This window comes from Cherax quadricarinatus, chromosome 67, assembly GCF_038502225.1.
Source record: "Cherax quadricarinatus isolate ZL_2023a chromosome 67, ASM3850222v1, whole genome shotgun sequence".
NCBI lineage: Eukaryota > Metazoa > Arthropoda > Malacostraca > Decapoda > Parastacidae > Cherax > Cherax quadricarinatus.
This window is the reverse complement of record NC_091358.1, coordinates 15,089,939-15,111,660: the sequence shown is the minus strand read 5'-3', so window position 1 is coordinate 15,111,660 and position 21,722 is coordinate 15,089,939. Positions and strand designations below refer to the sequence as shown.

At 42.7% G+C, this 21,722-nt stretch overlaps 1 protein-coding gene across 10 annotated transcripts in view; it reads left to right on the top strand.

Annotated features, from left to right (window-relative positions):
• LOC128699669 (serine-rich adhesin for platelets-like) overlaps positions 1-21,722 on the top strand; it is a 1,564,428-nt gene that overhangs the window by 816,942 nt on the left and 725,764 nt on the right. For 2 of the 10 annotated variants that reach the window (XM_070099414.1, XM_070099417.1), the window contains exon 1: positions 2,467-2,656. The exons of the other annotated variants lie outside the window; for them this stretch is intronic. The gene's annotated coding sequence lies outside the window, so the exon portion shown is untranslated. Of the gene's footprint in view, positions 1-2,466; positions 2,657-21,722 lie in introns of those variants that run through there. 10 annotated transcript variants of the gene reach the window in all.

Genomic DNA, 21,722 nt, shown 5'->3' with positions numbered 1-21,722 from the left:
ACTACTTGACAACTCAAAAGTCGTTAGGGAATCTCATAGGTCTGGTGACCTTCTACTTATAAAAGGCCTTCGATACAGCTAACCATAACATATGTAAGAAACTAGAAGCTGTTAGGTATTGTATACCATTTTGATGTTCAAACTAGAAGCTGTCGGCATAAGTTCCGTAGACTGGTTCAAGCCCTACCTGAATCAGAGCCTCTGCCGACAGTATGTGGGGTTCCCCAAGGTAGTATTCTGGGCAGGCGATGCAAAATGCCCCCAATAAAAAGTAGGGGCGCCATTGGTACACTAAGGGAAAACACCATAAGTGTCCGGGGCCCAAAACTGTTCAACAGCCTCCCATCAAGCATTAGGGGAATTGCCAATAAACCCCTGGCTGCCTTCAAGAGAGAGCTGGACAGATACCTAAAGTCAGTGCCGGATCAGCCGGGCTGTGGCTCGTACATTGGACTGCGTGCGGCCAGCAGTAACAGCCTAGTTGATCAGGCCCTGATCCATCGGGAGGCCTGGTCGTGGACTGGGCCGCGGGGGCGTTGATCCCCGGAATGACCTCCAGGTATGCAGACCGTGCTCTGTTAGTCTCGGATAAAGACCCACAAGATATAGCTAATGTATTATCGCTAGAACTAGAGTCCTGCAGCAAATGGTTAGTAGACAACAAACTATCGCTACATACTCTTCGGCACGAGAAACAAACTGAAAATGGTAGACTTTTAATATCCAATGTAATGGGGAACCCATCTTTTCAGTATCTTTAGTGAAATATCTGGGAATCCCTGTTGACCTAAGCATGTCAGGAGTGAAGAGTGAAGAGTGTAGTCAAAAAAAAAAAAAAGTATGCCAGGCTAAAGTTCTTCTATAGTTTATTCTTGTTCTTCATGGCACTCCGCTTTAAAAGAAATGAAAGACTACAATCACCCAGAACAAAATGGAGAGATTCATCCTGTGTCTGGGTCCAAGAGAGTATGTATGCCAGGACGAATTACAACAACTGGATAAGCTGAATGTTGAGACCGTAAAGCAGTTAAAGCTAAATCACGTTTATAAAATTGCTCACAAGCAGTGTCCAGAATATTCTGCTGCCAAGTTTGTCACAGTTAGGAACCAAAACCGGTATGGTACTAGTTGAGGTGAGCACAATTTTGTAGTGAACATCAAAATGGTATACAATACCGACAGGTTGTTAGGTAAGACACATAGGCAACAGTTAGACAACTTTATTCCGAAACGTTTCGCCTACACAGTAGGCTTCTTCAGTCGAATACAGAAAGTAGGCAGGAACAGTAGAGATGTGAAGACGATGTAATCAGTCCATCACCCTTGTAGTCGTAGAATTTGAGGTTGTCAGTCCCTCGGCCTGGATCTTCAGATAGTTCCTGACTATGGAACTGAACTTCTCCAGGCCGAGGGACTGACAACCTCAAATTCTACGACTACAAGGGTGATGGACTGATTACATCGTCTTCACATCTCTACTGTTCCTGCCTACTTTCTGTATTCGACTGAAGAAGCCTACTGTGTAGGCGAAACGTTTCGGAATAAAGTTGTCTAACTGTTGCATATGTGTCTTACCTAACAATTTTGTAGTACCTACAGTAGGTGGTCAGGCCTCAAACACCTCTTCTCGTATAGCAGTAAAGGAGTGGAACGGATTGCCTGCACATGCCTGCCTTAGCATGAGCCGCTTCAGAAAAAGAGCTAAAAGGTACATAATGAATGAAGCTAACAGTTATATATTTATTATTGTAATCTGTTCCTCTCTTTAATATTAATGTAAATAACTCAGTTGACTATATTCCTATTGTATCTCCATTTATTGTAACTGATTTTTACACAGTTGAGGCACTTAGCTGTTTTAACTGTTAAGATTATAAACATTATAGATTTCTACCGTAGCTTACTGCTAGGCATTAAATAATAAGATGTTACAAAGATCTCCAATGGAATAAGTTACTTTATCTGAGTTTTTTGGGTTATCCTAAACAATTTGCAGATGTGTTACCTAAGTATACTTACTAACCTGAGGATCCTTATTATACTTTTTGATATGAAGTCAGGAATTCGGTATTTTGTACATCATAATCATGTCATCCTGTTCTTTGTGTCTTCTAATGCCATTAGGTTTAGCTTCTCTGCGTTTACTCCGAGTCCACAGCTTCAACTCGAAGAAGACTAGTCTTGTTGAAATTTTTTGCAGTTTTCCAAGCATCCTGACATATATTATCAGATGTGCGTTGTATACTGGCGCTGCTTACTCTTTAAGAAGGGCGTGAACGACTCCTTGTTAAATGTGCCAGTCTCGCGTTTGGTGGGAAGAGAGGACAAAAGCCGTGGCTGGCATGGTAGCTGAGGGAGAGAGAACAAACAACAGCCATAAAGTGCACAGGTGTCGAGGGGTTTGTTTACAGCTGTACGATCAGTTGGGTGTATGTGCTGGGCAGCAGAGGAGGGCGAGCCCCGCCAGGGGAGTCAGTGTGTTTGAGTGAGTGAGTGAGTGTGCATGCGTGTGTGCCTTCCCTTGCTAAATATTACCAGTGATTTACATTACCCCTTCCTCCACCCTCAATAAAGTGTCTCTTGTGATATTACTCGCTGATTAACGAACACCGTCACTACCCAGGAGTAATATGTGTCATCGGCTTTTTAATTAACGGTACGGTGGGGTGAGGCCAGAGACGTGGCCATTATTGGATTATTTGGCGTAGTGTGAACATTGAACTGCTAGAAACCAGGACCTTTCAGAACCTGGGCTTCTCTTGCTGGCTGCTGCCTCTTTCACTGCTGATATATCTTGTGTACTGCCTGTTTAAACTGCCTCTGTATCACTGTTGAGCAATATGTCTGCCTCTCTTTGTTTAGTAGCTTGTGTGCGTGTGTTTGTGTACGTGACTGCTTGTATGTGTTTGTGTACGTGACGTATGTGTTTGCTTGTGTACGTGACGTATGTTTGATTGTGTACGTGACGTATGTGTTTGCTTGTGTACGTGACGTGTGTGTTTGCTTGTGTACGTGACGTATGTGTTTGCTTCTGTACGTGACGTGTGTGTTTGCTTCTGTACGTGGCCTATGTGTTTGTGTACGTGACTGCTTGTATGTGTTTGTGACTGTGTACGTGACTTGTATGTGTCTGCTTGTGTACGTGACTTGTATGTGTCTGCTTGTGTACGTGACTGCTTGTATGTGTTTCCTTGTATACGTGACTGTATGTGTCTGCTTGTGTGTACGTGTCCGCTTGTGTGTATGTTCCTTTCCTGTGTGCTCGTTTGTGTGTACGTATCTGCTTTTGTGTACGTTCCTGCTTGTGTGCACGTTTCTGTTTGTACGAGTGTCTGCTTTTGTGTTCGTTCCTACTTGTGTGCATGTTTGTGTGTACGTGTCAGCTTTTGTGAACATTCCTGCTTGTGTGTACTTGTTTGCCTGTGTGTCTGCTTTTGTGTACGTTCCTGCTTGTGTGCGCGTTTGTACGTAAATGCTTGTGTTTGTGTGTGTGTGTGTGTGTGTGTGTGAATTAATGGGACAAATATCTAACAAAAGAGTATCAGAAAGAATATTTATTATTATTATTATTATTATTATTATTATTATTATTATTATTATTATTATTATTATTATTTTGAAACAAGCACTAAACTCTTATAGGTCATGTTTCAAGGCAATTAATTCCTAATTCATCCGTCTCATGATATCCAGAGACCTGGCAGGATAACAGCAATTATACTTAACGTCACACAACGTGCACACGTACACGGACGGTCACTTACACATGTGGAAACCTACACACTGCCGTCACACACAGCGACAGGAGCATGGCTTTAGGAATAGGTATGAGAGAGAGCTTACGAAGTTAGGGAATGAATTAAAAGCCAGATATGAGGAGGGACCAGGAGCTGAGACTGGACGCCTGCAACCATAGATAAACGAGTACACCGTGTGTGTGTTTGACATTCGTTATCAGCCCCCCTAATAGGCAACCATACGGGTTTAGCACTTCCTTTTGACTATAATAATAATCACAGATGGTAAATTTCACTTAGCCTAGTATAAAGACAACGGTAACGTTATGCCCTCTTAAAACTTTATCGTGGTTATAGCTCTATAGAGCAAAACGTTGCCCTTGGAAAGGCTTGTTCTGTATACTTGTGTTTTGTGTACTGGGGGAATAAGGCATTTCATCCTGTTATTTTTGTGATAATGATTATTATTATTATTACATTCTTGGTGTAGCGTTAAACTCGTATGGGTCCAAGGAAGGGAAGACTAGGTTCAATTCCTTGGATTAAGAGAGTTTCGCCAGAGCAAGGTAACCATCTTCGAAGGGTCATTCTGATATAGACCTCATAGAGAATATGACCACTGTGGATATTAGGTTATAATAATAATCTGTATTTCTACACGTACATGTACAACCTCGATATGCAGAGCATATCGAGCAAATTAGGTTAATTTTGCCCCCAGGACGCAACCCACACTAGTCGGCTAACGCCTAGCACCCAGGCACCTATTTACTGCTAGTTGAACGGGGGAAGCAGGTGTCTTAAACACGCCCTAATGTTTCCACACGTACCGAGGATCGATCCACGAACCGCAAAGTGTGAGGTGAGTGTGCTACCAACCGAGCTGCGGGACACCATATGAACAATAAGATCATAAGAAAGAAGGAACACTGAAGCAGGCCTACTGGCCCATGCGAGGCAGGTCCACGTCTCCTATCGGCTTAAGCCAATGCCCCAACCGAGTCAGGTCAGGTCACATTCACCTAAGCAAGGAGCACGGCATATCACCTAGTAGCACCAGCTAGTCGGGTCCAGCTCACACACCCACCCGTAGCCACTCATATATTTATCTAACCTATTTTTAAAACTACAGAACGTTTTAGCCTCTATAACTGTACTCACGAGTTTGTTCCACTCATCCACAACTCTATTACCAAACCAGTGCTTCCCTATATCCTTCCTGAATCTGAATTTTTACAGCTTAAAGCCATTGCTGCGAGTCCTATCTAGGCTAGATATTTTTAGCACGCTATTTACATCACCTTTATTTATTCCTGTCTTCCATTTTTACACTTCAATCATATCCCCCCTAATTCTACGCCTTTCTAGAGAGTGCAGATTCAGGGCCCTTAGTCTATCCTCATAGGAAGATTTCTAATACATGGGATCAACTTTGTCATCCTCCTTTGTACGTTTTCCAGAGCATTTATATCCATTCTGTAATACGGTGACCAAAACTGTGCAGCATAATCTAAATGAGGCCTAACCAAGGATATATAGGGTTGAAAAACAACCTAAGGACTCCTATTATTTATGCTTCTTGATATGAAGCCAAGGATTGTGTTCCCTTTATTGCGAACACTGTTGTCTTGGTTTTAGATTACTGCTAACCAGAATTCCCAAATCCTTTTCGCAATCAGTAATATTAAGATCTTCATTATATAGTTTATATGTGACATGATTATTTTTCTGTCCAGTGTTTAGAACTTTGCATATATCTATATTAAACTGCATCTGCCACTTCTTTGACCACTGCATCAGTCTCTTCAAATCTTCCTGGAGTGCTCTAATATCCTTGTCGGAATGAATTAGACGGCCTATTTTGATGTCATCGGCAAACTTGCTTATGTCGCTATTTATTCACTCATCTATGTCGTTTATGTAGATCGTTAACAACAAGGGGCCCAACACTGACCCCTGTGGAACACCGCTCGTGACGCTTCCCCACTCTGATTTCTCCCCATTTGTGCAAACTCTCTGGTGTCTATTTGTCAACCATGCCTCTATCCAGGAAAACATTTCTCCTCCTATTCCGTGTGCCTTAATTTTCATCAATAGTCTCTGATGTGGGACTCGATCAAAAGCCATACTGAAGTCCATATACACTTTATATTCATTACCATGATCTACCTCCTCAAATACCTTAGTGAAAAAAGTTAACAAATTCGTAAGGCAAGAACGCCCTTTTGTAAAAGCGTGCTGAGATTTGTTGATTAATTTATGCTTTTCAAGATGGCTACGTATTGCCTCAGCAATTATTGATTCCATAAATTTTCCCACTATGGACGTTAGGCTTATTGGTCTATAGTTGGATGTTATATTTCGCTCTCCGGGAGCTCTATAAAGCTCCAGGAGGAACTTGTATTGTTGTATGAAAAGTGACGTGTTTAGTGTGTGGGAAGTGCAAATGTATCCTGGTGGATCAAAACCTGATCAGTCAGGCTGCTGATACTGGTCTCACACAGTTCAACATATGCACTGAAGCCCGGCTGATCAGGAACTTATTAAGTTCCCTCTTGAAGAAAGCCAGGAGTCTGTTGGTAATGTAGGCATATAGTTCAGAGAACCGACAATTTGATAAGACACATGTGCAACACTTGAGTATCTTTATTAAGGAAACGTTTCGCCGTGCAATAGAGAATGGTGAAGATCAAAAGGAGTTTGAGGTAATCAGTCCCTCAGCTTGGAGTCGATGTGTTCGGTCCTTATCTTAAAAAACATAAGAAAGAAAGAAAGAGCTCTGCAGAAGGCCTGCTGGTCCATGCTAGGCAAGTCCTAGTCATCTACTGGCCCAAGCCAGTGCATTAGACGCACTGACCGAAGCCAGTCAGGTCTAACTCTAACCCTTCCACACCCACTTGTGTATTTGTAATCTGTTCATCAGTCAAGATTACTTTAATCCCCAAAAAGAGAATTCAACTCTCATTGCATATTCAACGAGAGGTGTGCATCTCTCGTATATATCGTATTGTAGATTAAAGTTTGGTTTAGAAAAACACGTAAGCAAACACTAGGATATATTAGAAAACGTTTCGGTCCGGGGACCTTGATCACTTCTAACATACAGAGGTAGAAAGACAATATATATAGGCGTACGCATGGTGACCTGAAGAATGCCATGTTGGGTTAGGACGGGTAGACAATGAGATCATGTGACTCCTGTGTTGTTGCGTTAGTGGTGCTTAGCCTGCTCGAGTATCATGTATGCTAATGTTTTAGAAATTTTGTGGTTTCCAGTGTTACGTTCTATTGTGTCGGTGACGGCGATTAGTGAGGCTTTTAGGCACCGTCGGCATCTGAGGTCTGGTTCGGTGAGAACAAGTTGTGCCTCATTCCAGTTCATCAAATGCCTCGTGGAGTCTCTGTGGAGGACACAGGCGTACCTGTAACCGAGACGATTTAAGGTCCGCCTGTGTCCTCCACAGAGACTCCAGGGGTATTTGATGAACTGGAATGAGGCACAACTCCTTACCGAGCCAGACCTCAGACGCCGACGGTGCTTAGAAGCCTCACTGATCGCCGTCACCGACACAATAGAACGTAACATGAAACCACAAAATTTAAAAAAACATTATCATACATGATACTTAAGCAGGCTAAGCACCAACAACACAGGAGTCACATGATCTCATCGTTTACCCGTCCTCATCCCAACATGATATTCTTCAGGTTACCATGCGTCACTCGCACCTTACTCTCCGCCTATATATGTCTTTTCTACCTCTATGTTAGAAGTGATCAAGGTCCCAGGACCCAAAATTTTTCTAATAAATATGTCACAGTGTTTGCTTGTCTTTCTAAACCAACTTGTCGGTATTTATTACCAAGGTTTATACCAGATTAAAGTTTGCAATGATGAAGACATTTACTGAGGAAACGTTTCTCCTCGAGTGGCTTCTTCAGTCCTAGGACTGAAGTCATGAATGTTAGGTAAAGGGACACAGGTGCAACTAATGTGACATTCTATTGTGGCAACGTTTCGCTCTCCTTACACCTTTCAGGTTTGTAATGGACTGAAGAAGCCACCGACTGGCAAAACGTTTACTCGATAAAGTTTCCCAAATGTTGGACACAAGTGTCTCATTCTCACGTAGACTTCTTGATCAGCACATGCGTGGCTTTCTTGCAGAGGTCCTGGTCTTAGGCTGGATAGGTGTATATCTGTATATATGCACCGCGAATTGATTTAAATCCACTAATTTACGTATTCAAGTGTGATAAATGGTTTTGAAAACCGACATGTTGAAGATTGAGACACTTGCAACATATGGTAATTTTTATTGAAGAAACGTTTCGCCACACAGTGGGTTCATCAGTCCATTACAAACCTGAAAGGTGTAAGGAGAGGAGTTTGAGGTAATCAGTCCTTCAGCCTGGAATCAATGTGTTCAGTTCATCGATGTGTTCAAGACATCGATTCCAGACTGAGGGACTGATTACCCCAACTCCTCCTCTCCTTACACCTTTCTGCCTTGTATTGGACTGATGAAGCTACTGTGTGGCGAAACGTTTCCTCAATAAAGATTACCATATTTTGCAAAAGTGTCTCAATCTTCAACATATTAAAGTATTCTTGACCGGTGGTGAAGAGGTGACATGCAGTCTTAATGACCCTTGTGTAGCCGATAGGATTTAAACCTCATTGACCAACCTGGGTTGGGTGTATCATGTACCCTGGTGCACTTGCAGGTCATCAATGGTGCCAGGTTCCTGGTACACCTTCAGACTGCTGGTGTCAGTGATGCCTGGTTCCTGCCAGACGGACACCTGGTCTTTAATTAACCTGTTACACGTCGAGGCTGCCTGAGTGATGTGCTTCCGGGTGAAGATTTTACGCTGGTTATTAACCCAGTTGGGTTAATAAATCAACACGGAAAAAAATGTCAAGCAGAATGCAAACGTATTGCGGAGGATAGTGAAGAAGAAACCTTGCAGAACAAGCTTTTGTTGGACAAATGTTTCGCTCTTTGTAAGCTTGAAAAAGCGAAACATCTCAGCTCTCAATAGCAGCTTGTTGTAAAACGTAATGCTTTCAGAGTTGAGCAGTGTGTAGAGAACCCACACGTTGATAAATTAGACACATGTGCTACATTTGGGTATCTATTGTGAAAACGTTTCGCCACACAGTGGCTTCATCAGTCCAATACAAAGAATAGTAAAGATCAGCATTGTTGCAACTGGGGTTTCTTAGGTCTTTTCCTATAATGTACCTCACAGTGACTAACTCCTAGGTACCTATTTACTGCTAGATAAGCGGCGCTGTATGACCCTTGTAGGTTTAACGCTTCTTTTTTATTATAATAACTGCTAGATAAACAATTGCAGCAGATGTAATTAGTTACGTGTGATGGTAATGGTATTGAAAGCCGGAAAGTTGAAGAATGAGACAGGGTTACAACATTTCGGAATCTTTATTGAGGAAGCGTTACGCCAGCTAGTGGCTTCATCAGTCCAATATGAGGAGGTAATCAGTCCCTCAACGCAGCAGTATACTATAAGCAACTTTTTCTCGCTTATGCTGTGCATTTCTCAAGATTGATGGTTGAACACAAATTCACGGTATGTCCCTGTGATTTACCGTTTAGGTTTGATTGTAATAATCTGTATTGGACTGAAGAAACCACTGGCTTGCAATACTTTTCCTCTCGTAACTAATTACTAATACGTCTCATATATTTTAATATAATTAAAAGACCTTTGAGTAGAAAGCTTTTCCACTGAGCTAATAAAAATTTTTATAATTGCAAACATAGGCATCCTTTTTAAAGAGGTGGACCAAAAACCCCAGCTGTGGGATGGATATGTGGGGCAGCGTGCCTCCAGCAGCAACAGCCTGGTTGACCAGGCAAGCACCAGACGAGCCTGGCCCATTGTCGGGCTCCGAGAGCAGTGAGAGACTCGAAACTCATCAAAGGTATATCAAAGGCTGGTCATCATACGACTTAAGACCCGCATCAGGAAACACTTGTTCTGTTTTCTGACGTTCATTATACTGAGCTAGTGAACCTCTAACAGCAACAATAGATAAGCCTGACCCAGGACCGGAATAGGAAAACTCTTGGAACTTGTCACAGAAGCAGATAGATCACTCAGGTACCATTGTACCAACAGCAGCAACTTTCCTGGGGCTTACAAAAGATTAACTTACACGAAACTCGAATATTTGATTAACTTACACGAAACTCGAATATTTGTACTACAAAGGTGATCTTAAATGCAAAGGAATGTTTTCTTGTACGAAGTTACGAATGGCATCGGGTATTACGTCACTTAGGGCGTTACGTCTGTATAATCCTATGGGTTTAGCGCTCCCCCATGATTATAATAATAATTAGGGCGTTACGTTACCTAGGGCATTACGTTACCTAGGGTATTACGTTACTTAGGGTATTATGTTGCCTAGGGCATTATGTTACTTTGGACATTACGTTACTTAGGGCATTACGTTACCTAGAACATTACGTTACCTAGGACATTACGTTACCTAGGGCATTACGTTACCTAGGACATTACGTTACCTAGGGCATTACGTTACCTAGGACATTACGTTACCTAGGGCATTACGTTACCTAGGGCATTACGTTACCTAGGGCATTACGTTACCTAGGGCATTACGTTACCTAGGACATTACGTTACCTAGGACATTACGTTACCTAGGACATTACGTTACCTAGGGCATTACGTTACCTAGAACATTACGTTACCTAGGATATTATAATAGCTAGGGCACAGGTTTACAAATTTTTTGAATCAGGGAAGGTTTACATTAAAATAAAATCTCTGGTACTTTGACCAAAAAGTAAAATTTCTACGATGCAATTTAAGTGGTAGTAAAAAATTTGCAACTTTGTTATATACAAAATGCACAAACACGGATATGTGAATTTACAAAAAAATTACGAGAAAATAAAATATTTCTACTGCGCTTTTATTGACGTATTTATTGAAGAAATGTTTAAAAATGTATTTTAATTAAGAATTAAAAAGTTTTCGATTCTGGGTAATTAAAAACGAGATACTTTACAGTTATTGATGGTGATATTTAAATAGTTTAGCAAAGAGTTGAACGTTTAATGACTTGGATGCGATTAGTTTTTTCTTAGATGTTACTGTTGTGCAATATTTGGATCAATTTTACCTTCAAATATGGCTCAAGCTTGAGGGACTGACCACCAAGGTTGACCTGCAAGTATAGATCAGTGTGAATATAACAGTGGTATACAATACCGACAACTTGATAAGTAAGACACATGTGCAAGTTAGGTTTCTTTATTCCGAAGCGTTTCGCCTACAGATGCAGCAGTGGAGATATAGAGACGATGTTATCAGTTCAATAAAGATACCTACCTGTTGCACACGTGTCTTATCAACTTGTCGGTATTATATACCATTATCATATTCACACCGTCAGACACTGCAACACAACGGTATCTTGGTATAGAGGACATCTTCCACAACTTTGTACAAGAATGGTATACAATACCGACAAGATGAAATTGAGACATATGCAACATCTGGGTATCTTTATTGTAGACGTTTCGCCATCCAGTGGCTTTATCAATACAAATTCCAGGACATAACTTGAAGGCAGTAGAGCTATGTACAGAAGATGAGGTAATCAGTCCCTCAACCTAGCAATAGGTGCGAAGAGCACCGTTACAAGCGAGAAAGGTTGAATTTGAGAGGGACCTACCCAGTAGGCTTGCTGCGCTGCCCCTCAGTTATTATTAGTCTTCTACTAGTGGGCCCCGCCTCTTCGGTCGTCTTCAAGATTATCTACACCTCACCTGTGTAAGTGTATAAGTCTCTATTCTGATGCTTCAGCTTCACATTGTTCCAGATTGTGGAGCAGAATTCTCCTCCTGCGTGAGGGACTGACCACCTCAAAACTACTACGAGAGTAATGGACTGATTACATCGTTTTTACATTTCCACTGCTGCTGCATCTGTATTCGACTGAAGAAGCCTACTGTGTAGGCGAAACATTTCGGAAGAAAAATACCTAATTGTTGCATATATCTTACTTATGAACATAATTATAGGAACTAACCATCACCTACCAAGGGTAACGGACTGATCACGTCAGAACTTCTACTACTGCATGCAGTGTTGCATTTATTAGTATTCGACTGACGAAGCCTGTTGTGCAGGTGAAATGATTCAGCAGTATTGATACCCAAATGTTATACACTGTGTCTTGTAAAATGGAGATCATTTTCTGGTTTAGGTCTACTTCTTCGTTTGTGTTTCGTTGCATACGTTAAGAGAAGGTTCTCTGGCAGAGTTGTTGCATACGTTAAGAGAAGGTTCTCTGGCAGAGTTGTTGCATACGTTAAGAGAAGGTTCTCTGGCAGAGTTGTTGCATACGTTAAGAGAAGGTTCTCTGGCAGAGTTGTTGCATACGTTAAGAGAAGGTTCTCTGGCAGAGTTGTTGCATACGTTAAGATAAGGTTCTCTGGCAGAGTTGTTGCATACGTTAAGAGAAGGTTCTCTGGCAGAGTTGTTGCATACGTTAAGAGAAGGTTCTCTGGCAGAGTTATTGCATACGTTAAGAGAAGGTTCTCTGGCAGAGTTGTTAAGAGAAGGTTCTCTGGCAGAGTTGTTGCATACGTTAAGAGAAGGTTCTCTGGCAGAGTTGTTGCATACGTTAAGAGAAGGTTCTCTGGCAGAGTTGTTGCATACGTTAAGAGAAGGTTCTCTGGCAGAGTTGTTGCATACGTTAAGAGAAGGTTCTCTGGCAGAGTTGTTGCATACGTTAAGAGAAGGTTCTCTGGCAGAGTTGTTGCATACGTTAAGAGAAGGTTCTCTTGCAGAGTTGTTGCATACGTTAAGAGAAGGTTCTCTGGCAGAGTTGTTGCATACGTTAAGAGAAGGTTCTCTGGCAGAGTTGTTGCATACGTTAAGAGAAGGTTCTCTGGCAGAGTTGTTGCATACGTTAAGAGAAGGTTCTCTGGCAGAGTTGTTGCATACGTTAAGAGAAGGTTCTCTGGCAGAGTTGTTGCATACGTTAAGAGAAGGTTCTCTGGCAGAGTTGTTGCATACGTTAAGAGAAGGTTCTCTGGCAGAGTTGTTGCATACGTTAAGAGAAGGTTCTCTGGCAGAGTTGTTGCATACGTTAAGAGAAGGTTCTCTGGCAGAGTTGTTGCATACGTTAAGAGAAGGTTCTCTGGCAGAGTTGTTGCATACGTTAAGATAAGGTTCTCTGGCAGAGTTGTTGCATACGTTAAGATAAGGTTCTCTGGCAGAGTTGTTGCATACGTTAAGAGAAGGTTCTCTGGTAGAGTTGTTGCATACGTTAAGATAAGGTTCTCTGGCAGAGTTGTTGCATACGTTAAGAGAAGGTTCTCTGGCAGAGTTGTTGCATACGTTAAGAGAAGGTTCTCTGGCAGAGTTATTGCATACGTTAAGAGAAGGTTCTCTGGCAGAGTTGTTGCATACGTTAAGAGAAGGTTCTCTGGCAGAGTTGTTGCATACGTTAAGAGAAGGTTCTCTGGCAGAGTTGTTGCATACGTTAAGAGAAGGTTCTCTGGCAGAGTTGTTGCATACGTTAAGAGAAGGTTCTCTGGCAGAGTTGTTGCATACGTTAAGAGAAGGTTCTCTGGCAGAGTTGTTGCATACGTTAAGAGAAGGTTCTCTGGCAGAGTTGTTGCATACGTTAAGAGAAGGTTCTCTGGCAGAGTTGTTGCATACGTTAAGAGAAGGTTCTCTGGCAGAGTTGTTGCATACGTTAAGAGAAGGTTCTCTGGCAGAGTTGTTGCATACGTTAAGAGAAGGTTCTCTGGCAGAGTTCTTGCTGCAGAACAAACAAGATATTTCAAGGTTCGTGTGTCAGCTTCACTACCGTGTATATTTTTGTCCGACTTCAGAAGCTAGTAAGTTGAACATGGTGATATTGTGGTTGTGAACTGCAGTCTAAATGTCTGTGTGTCTGTTTCTGATAATTTAGACATAGTTACAAATCAAGTAAATGATTTTGAATTTAGTCTCTTGTATCACCAAAATTTTGACATTTTCACTGATGGGAGACTATTTGTTTATGAATGAAAGATCACTAAGATGTAGAAAATACTAAAGGAATTTTTTCAGTCACCCCAAAATTTGAATTTTAGTTGAAGGCAGTATACTGTGAACTTTGAAATTAGTTATATTAATATCAACATTAAGTTCTTTGAGGTGTGTAAATATATCAGTCAAGTATGCCACCTTCTGTATCCAATATTTGCTAATTTGTCTGCTGCTTGAAAAGGAATCTCTCATGAACACAGGACTGATCAGGGAACGGGTGGGGCTTGAACCCCTGGCAAGTGAGTCCTAAAACTCACAGGCATTGTTATATTATCACAGTAACCCTAATATTTTAAAAAGGTGAGCTAGTGGAAGTCCTCGGTCAGATGACCAAAAGTTTCAGCGGCGGGTCATCATATAACTAAGATCCGCGTCAGGAAACACTTGTCCTGTTTCCTGACAAACATTATACCTACAACACAAACAAAGATGTCTTCTCGCGCCTTGTAAACTCGACGACTCTCACAGAGAGTCGTTGAGTCTGGGTATGAAGCAGTAGTGTTTTATGCAGACTTGCCATTTCTTGACACAGTGTGTTAAATATTATGGTTTTGAGTGGTCCTACTATGATAAAATTGACAGTTTCGATTACTTCAGTGATTACACCTTTCAGTTGTTGTGCCTCTCATCTAACTGCATGGTGATGTATGGAACAATGTTTCTGGCTCATATGTGTAACTACAACCAAACATTTTTATTATAGTTTGGGCTCCATCATATACTACAATATAAATAACGACAGATTTCATGTTTCTTCATGAACGATTAAACTGAATATTTCTTCATTCGTAGTTTTGGTAAGCCCAGGCTTGTAAATAAGCATATCTTCTAAAGTAGAAGATTCGTGTGTATAGTGCACTAACACCGTTGTTAAAATACAACGTTGCTAGATTCATCCGTTTACAGTGAGGGTTCTACTCCACTCAGTTTTGTAGATGAATGGTTCAGAGAACCGACATGTTGATAAATTAGACACATGTGCAACTCTTGGGTATCTTTATTGAGGAAACGTTTCGCCACACAGTGGCTTCATCAGTCCATACAAAGGAGAATCTTGAAGAACAGGAGGAGAATGAGGTAATCAGTCCCTCAACCTTGAGTCGATGTGGTCAGTCCATCAATCTTGAATAGAATGATTGATGGACTGACCACATCGACTCAAGGTTGAGGGACTGATTACCTCATTCTCCTCCTGTTCTTCAAGATTCTCCTTTGTATGGACTGATGAAGCCACTGTGTGGCGAAACGTTTCCTCAATAAAGATACCCAAGAGTTGCACATGTGTCTAATTTATCCACTCAGTTTTATTCTCCTTATTAATTCTCCTTCACAAAGAAGGCTATATGTCCTTGACGTGTCTGGAAACTCGATTGTCAAAGAACAATGCCCAGTTTTATTGACAATTTTCCATCTCATACAATCTGCCAGAGCTGCTGCACACGCATTTCTCACATTTCCTGCCATAGTCTGCGCGTTGCTTGTCTTTGTTATGCGATAACTAATGCGGTGTAAGTTGATGAGGGGCTCCTGATTTAAGGAACTGGACCAATGCTTCGATTCCTTGAATCAGCCCAGAATCCATTCTATTCCCCAAGACACTGTGCGAACCCCATAGGTTTAGTTCTCCCCTACCTGGAGGGCATTCCGGGGATCAACGCGCTCGCGGCCCTGTCCATGACCAGACCTCCTGGTGGATCAGGGCCTGATCAACGAGGCTGCTACTGCTGGCCGCACGTAGTCCAACGTACGAACTACAGCCCGGCTGATTTGGCACTGACTTTCGGTATCTGTCCAGCTCCCTCTTGAAGACAACAAGGGCTGTTGAACAGTATGAGCCATAAGAACATTCTTATTGTTACGAACAAAGATTCAAAATACCCATTTCTTCTTGTGGAGTTTTGGAAGATTTTCGTTTGGAATGCTCATCACTTTTGTCTTTCAGGTCAGGATGTTTAGTTTTAAGATGACTGTATAATTTAGCAGGATTCACACTATTGTTACTAAACACTTGTACACTTTCAACACAGTTTATCTGAAGGAGATAAATGGTAGAAAATACCGACGCAGTGAAAAATAAACACGAATAAAGGACCACGTTATACTGCATTTCTGTTTATTTTTTCCACAGTTCATCTGATTCTTGTTTATTGCCAATCCACATAAAACACAAGGTGATGTGACCACCACATTCCTGGTTCTTACTTGTTTTTGAACTTAAATTCTTAAAACATACGTTATCAGCAATAGATGTGTTGTAAAACATACGTTACCAGCAATAGATGTGTTGGAGTCCTCACACACGACGAAGCAGATGCAACAACACTGATACTAGATTTTGTTTCTCTTTTGATGATTTCACTTTTTACAGTCCTCGCCCTCTCTTAGTTTACCAGTGTGTAGCCAACGATCCTTGCATGCATGCAGGCACACGCGCTCCCCCCCCCCACACACACACAGTAGGGACACCGCGTGCGTGAATATAAGTATTTTTTGAGGGCTACCCAAGGGTACTGCAAGTGTGTCAGGGTAGTGAACAATCCTTGAAGAGATTTACAAGTTGCCTGAGCCACATAAGTGTGGAGAGAGCCACAATTTTATAAGTGAACTAGAAAGTGATATTTGGTGGAACAAGTCAGAGTGGGCAGGCCTAGTGTGCTCCAGGCGACGTTGCCACATGTCACCCAAGAAAGATAAAGTGAAATAAGTGTGTGATCAGTTAATGAAATACAGTGAATAGGTTATATATGGACAAGAAATGGAAGTGGATATACGCCAGGACATGGCATCGAGTTGGACAATCTACACGCTGCATTGCAAGTCTCACTATGCGTGGTTTTTGGGGAGTCGGATGTTGAGTTCCAGTTTACCGCCCAGCTGCTGGTGAACGGTCCAGCTCTCCTAGTACGATAAACAGTAGGATATCAAGTACTCAATAACGAATAGCAATTGGTAATTTATAGTAGAACAGGGCGAGCAGACAGGTGTAGCATAGAAGACATAAGCTTGTAGGTGGGTGTGGGTCAGGTCAGGTAGAGCACTGTAGACTACGTGTCACACGCAACTCCACATACACACTCATACACCATAACACACAATTCTACCACTACTTTTCACACAATAAACCCACACTCATATAGTTACACACACACACACACACACACACACACACACACACACACACACCCATACACACACCCATACACACACCCATACACACCCATACACACACCCATACACACACACACACACACACACACACACACACACACACACACACACACACACACACACACACACACACACACACACACACACACACACACACACATTCCCACATATACAGACCCACATACACCCTCCCCCCACACCCTCCCCCCCACCTTTCTCCCTCTCCTACTTCCTCCTCTGATCCCCCCTCTCACCCTCCCTTTTTTCCCATCCTCTCCCTCTTTCCCTCCTTTCCCTCTCCCATTCTCTTCCCCTCCTTTGCTTCTCCCTCCTCCTCCCAATCTTTCCCCCTCTCCTATTTCTCTGTCTCCAGCTTCCTCTTCTCCCCCCTCCCTCCGCCCCCCCACACACAAACATATCGCAAACAGCCCCACAGAAATACATAAATTTTTCATTCTGTGGCAGTAAAAAAAAAAATGGGTTGCCAGAGAGCAGGATGGAAAAACGGGTCTAGAGGATGATTCTGGGAAAGAAAATTGGGTAGCAGAGCTCATGAAAAGGAAACATGAGTGAGGAAGGAAGTTAGAAGAGCATGGAAATAGAGGAGAGGATAGCTGCTGAGAGCAGGAAGTGGGAGATGCAAGTCACAGCAGCAGAGGCTAAGATTCAGAGATTAGAACAGGAACTGAAAAATCTGAAACAGCCTAAAGAACTAAAGAGCAATGCAGGTATGACATCAGAAACTGCAGGCTCAGTCACAGACAAGCTGCCATAGGGAATGAAGGAGTGAAACTGTATGCAGAAGCCCTTTCAGACCATCGTGGAACCCAAGAAACAAAGAGGATCACATCAGGAACAATCAAGGGGACTATAAAATGAAAGAGCTAAGCTATATGTAAAGGTCCTAACAGACCACAACAGTGCCCAGGGAAAGCTGAGAATGGAAAATGACAGACCACTGGGCCCAGGGACAACAGATAGTGAAGAGATTGAAGGAAAACTGCAATGGAGGCAACTACATTGAATCAGGATACATAGGGATATGCAGTGGGAGAATGAAAGGGAGAGATCAGTCTTTGTTTATGGGCTTCAGGAAGGGGAAGCTTATGAAGCAAGAAGACAAGGGGAGAAAAAAGTGAGTGAAAGCATCATGAAAGCAATAAATGACATGACCCAGCTGGCAAATTTTCTGAGAATAAGGGGGTATGCAAAAGGAAGACACCTGCCAGTCAAAGTGATTTTCAAGGCAGCAGCTCGAAACAGGATCCTGCAGGAGAAAGCAAGACATCTCAGCGTACCGGAGGGTGTATCTCGACTGCGACAGAACATGAGAAGAAAGGCAGAAAATGAAAGAGGGTACAAAGTCAAAAGGAGGGAAGAGAGGTGAAGCTGGAGAGACAGAAGAACCAGACTCAGGAGGAAGATCAAATACAGCCTCCCACTCACCCATCTACAGAAAACCCCAGCCAGGATAACCCCAATGCAGCCAAACATTCTAACCCAAAACACACATGCCATGACCAATGCCCAGACCCACCTCATTACAAACTCCACCTCCACAGCCACCTGGAGTTTACCTGGAGAGAGTTCCGGGGGTCAACGCCCCCGCGGCCCGGTCTGTGACCAGGCCTCCTGGTGGATCAGAGCCTGATCAACCAGGCTGTTGCTGCTGGCTGCATGCAAACCAACGTACGAGCCACAGCCCGGCTGGTCAGGAACCGACTTTAGGTGCTTGTCCAGTGCCAGCTTGAAGACTGCCAGGGGTCTGTTGGTAATCCCCCTTATGTATGCTGGGAGGCAGTTGAACAGTCTCGGGCCCCTGACACTTATTGTATGGTCTCTTAACGTGCTAGTGACACCCCTGCTTTTCATTGGGGGGATGTTGCATCCACCACCCATAGTTCCTCATCAGGTCTCCAACTTCCTCAACCCCAGCGTACCCCCCAGACCACAATTTTGGAAAAGTTGAAGGGTTGGTATACAAATGCAGACGGAATAACAAATAAATGAGAGGAGTGGCAAGAAAGAATCAAGGAGACATCCCCAGACATAATAACTCTCCTAAAAACCGGTGGGGATTTGAGGGAATGGATGGAATGGGCGAAAGGGACTACATAGTAGGAACAGTCCAGTCTGAGGGCCATAAAGAGGTAATTGCAGTAATGTACAATCCGCCACAGAACTGCAGGAGGCCAGGAGAAGAATACGACGAGAGCAAAAAGCAGTGGTAGACACGCTAGCCGAGGTGGCCAGAAGAGCTCACATGGGGAGAGCAAAGTTAGTAGTTATGGGTGGTTTCAATCACAAGAAGATTGACTGGGAAAACCTGGAGCCCCATGGGGGTCCTGAAACATGGAGAACCAATATGATGGATATGATACTGGAAAACCTCATGCATCAACATGTTAAAAGACACTACCAGAGAGGGATGTGAGGATGACCCAGCAAGACTGGACCTAGTATTCACCTTGAGTAGTTCGGACATCAAGGATATCACATACAAAAGGCCCCTTGGAGCTAGTGATCATGTGGTTCTGTGTTTTGAATACATAGTTGAGCTACAAGTGGAGAGGAGAGGGTAGCATGAATAGGACAGGAAAATCAAACTACAAAAGGGGGGACTATATAGGAATGAAGAACTTCCTGCAAGACGTTCAGTGTGAGAGAGAATTGGCAGGAAAACCAGTAAAAGAAATGATGGACTATGCGACAAAATGCAAGGAGGCAGAGGAAAGGTTTGTTCTCAAGGGAAACAGAAATAATGGGAAGACCAGAACTAGTCCTTGGTTCACCCAAAGGTGTAAGGAGGTAAAAACTAAGTGCACTAGAGAATGGGAAAAGTACAGAAGACAAAGAACCCAAGAAAACAAAGAGCCAGAAACGAATATGCACATATAAGAAGGGAGGCTCAGCGACAATACAAAACTGACATAGCATCAAAAGTCAAGCCTGACCTGATGCTGCTGTATAGCCACACCAGGAGGAAAACAACAGTCAAGGACCAGGTAATTAGGCTGAGGAAGGAAAGTAGGGAGTTCACAAACGACCAAGAGGTATGTGAGGAGCTCAACATGAGATTTAAAGAAGTATTTACATTGGAGACAGGAGGGACTTCAGGAATTCAGAATAGGGAGGTATATCAACAAGTGCTGGATGAAATACACAACCTCAAAGGTGGTGGGACCAGACAACATCTCTCCGTGCATCCTTAGAGAGGGAGCAGAGATGCCGTGTGTGCCACTAACAGAAATCTTCAACACATCCGTTGAAATTGGGTAACTTCCTGACATATGGAAGATGGCAAATGTAGTCCCAATTTTTAAGAAAGGAGACAGATATGAGGCATTAAACTACAGATCTGTATCACTGAAGTGTATAGTCATGGAGAAGATCATGAGGAGGAGAGTGGTGGAGCACCTAGAAAGAGACAAGCTTATAAACGACAGCCAACACGGTTTCAGGGAAGGAAAATCCTGTGTCACCAACCTACTGGAGTTTTGTGACAAGGTAACAGAAGTAAGACACGAGAGAGAGGGGTGGATAGACTGCATTTTCTTGGACTGTAAGAAGGCCTTCGACACGGTTCCTCACAAGAGGTTAATGCAAAAGCTAGAGGATCAGTCACACGTAACAGGAAAGGAACTGCAATGGATCGGAGAATATCTGATAGGGAGGCAACAATGAGTCATGGTACGTGACGAGGTGTCAGAGTGGGCGCTTGTGACGAGCTGGGTTCCACAGGGGTCAGTCCAAGGACGTGTGCTGTTTTTGGTATATGTGAATGACATAACGGAAGGGGTAGGCTCAGAAGTGTCCGTTTGCAGATGATGTGAAGTTAATGAGGAGAATTAACCCTTAAACTGTCCAAACGTAGATCTACGTTTTTTCAACATTTGAAAGTATGTAAAAAAAGTAGATCTTTTGTTTTTTTTTTTACATTTGAAAACGTGTAAAAAACTTTGATCAACTTTTTTTTGTTATATTTGAAAATATGTAAAAAAAAAAGTAGATCTACTTTTGGATCACTACGCATGTGAACGTAGATCTGTTTGGACAGTTTAAGGGTTAAATCGGTCGAGGATCAGGCAGGACTACAGAGACCCGGACAGGCTACAAGCCTAGTCCAGCAACTGGCTCCTTGAATTTAACCCCGGCAAATGCAAAGTCATGAAGATCGGGGAAGGGCAAAGAAGACCGCAGACAGAGTATAGTCTAGGTGGCCAAAGACTGCAAACCTCACTCAAGGAAAAATATCTTGGGGTGAGTATAATACCGAGCATATCTGAGGCACACATCAATCAGATAACTGCTGCAGCATGCAGGTGTCTGGCAAACCTAAGGATAGCGTTCCGATACCTCAGTAAGGAATTGTTCAAGACTCTGTACACCATATACGTCAGGTCCATACTGGAGTATGCATTATGCAGCACCAGTTTGGAATCCACACCTGGTCAAGCACGTCAAGAAATTAGAGAAAGGTCAAAGGTTTGCAATAAGACTAGTTCCAGAGCTACGGGGATTGTCCTACGAGGAAAGGTTAAGGGAAATCGGTCTGACGACAGTGGAGGACAGGAGGGTTAGGGGAGACATAACATACAAAATACTGCGAGGAATAGATAAGGTGGACAGAGACAGGATGTTCCAGAGATGGGGCACAGAAACAATTGGAAGTTGAAGACTCTTATCAGTCTATGGAATGTTAGGAAGTATTT